This window comes from Orycteropus afer, unplaced genomic scaffold, assembly GCF_000298275.1.
Source record: "Orycteropus afer afer isolate SDZICR_OR568_19922 unplaced genomic scaffold, OryAfe1.0 scaffold00001, whole genome shotgun sequence".
Classification (NCBI taxonomy): Eukaryota; Metazoa; Chordata; class Mammalia; order Tubulidentata; family Orycteropodidae; genus Orycteropus; species Orycteropus afer.
The window spans coordinates 39446221-39446855 of record NW_006921588.1 but is presented as its reverse complement, the minus strand read 5'-3'; positions in this window follow the sequence as shown (position 1 = coordinate 39446855).

Here is a 635-nt window from a genome sequence, read left to right as displayed (position 1 = left end):
TGTTACAAATTCTGCATCCTAAAATATTATTGTGGATTTTTTTCCAAAGAAATGGCTAAGACTTCACAAAGCACAATGTTCTGAGAAAACTCCCAAAGAAACTAAATTATTGTTCATCTGTCATCCCAGCTAATTGTTGACGATGTCTATGATTAAAAATAGTTACCCTTACAATAAAACTACACATGATTTACTAGAGAGGTTACTACTCATAACCCACTAATATTTATTGAATTATTAATAACTCCTCTTACAGACAACAAAAGATGTTCAGGTACTTTGTACATTAACAGAGTATCTAAATAAAAACAGGAATTACTATCACAAGACTTAACCTTATTTTACCCTATAAAGAAAGATGTGCAAAATGGTAATTCTGATGGACAGCAAAGCTTGGCTTTAGCAAATCAAGAGTGATCTGCTTGAGTGCACCACAATAATTTCATAATGATGTTAAAATAAATGTGATCCCTTTTAAATTTTAGCTGCCACAAAGCGTTATGTCAAATATTAAAGTGTTAATACTACAGCACACAATGTAGTTAGCTACTCTGGTTTAGAATAAAGGAGTAAGAGGACTTTTTTCAAATGTATAATTAAGTAATTGTTTAGAGAAAAAAAGCAAAAACAAACAA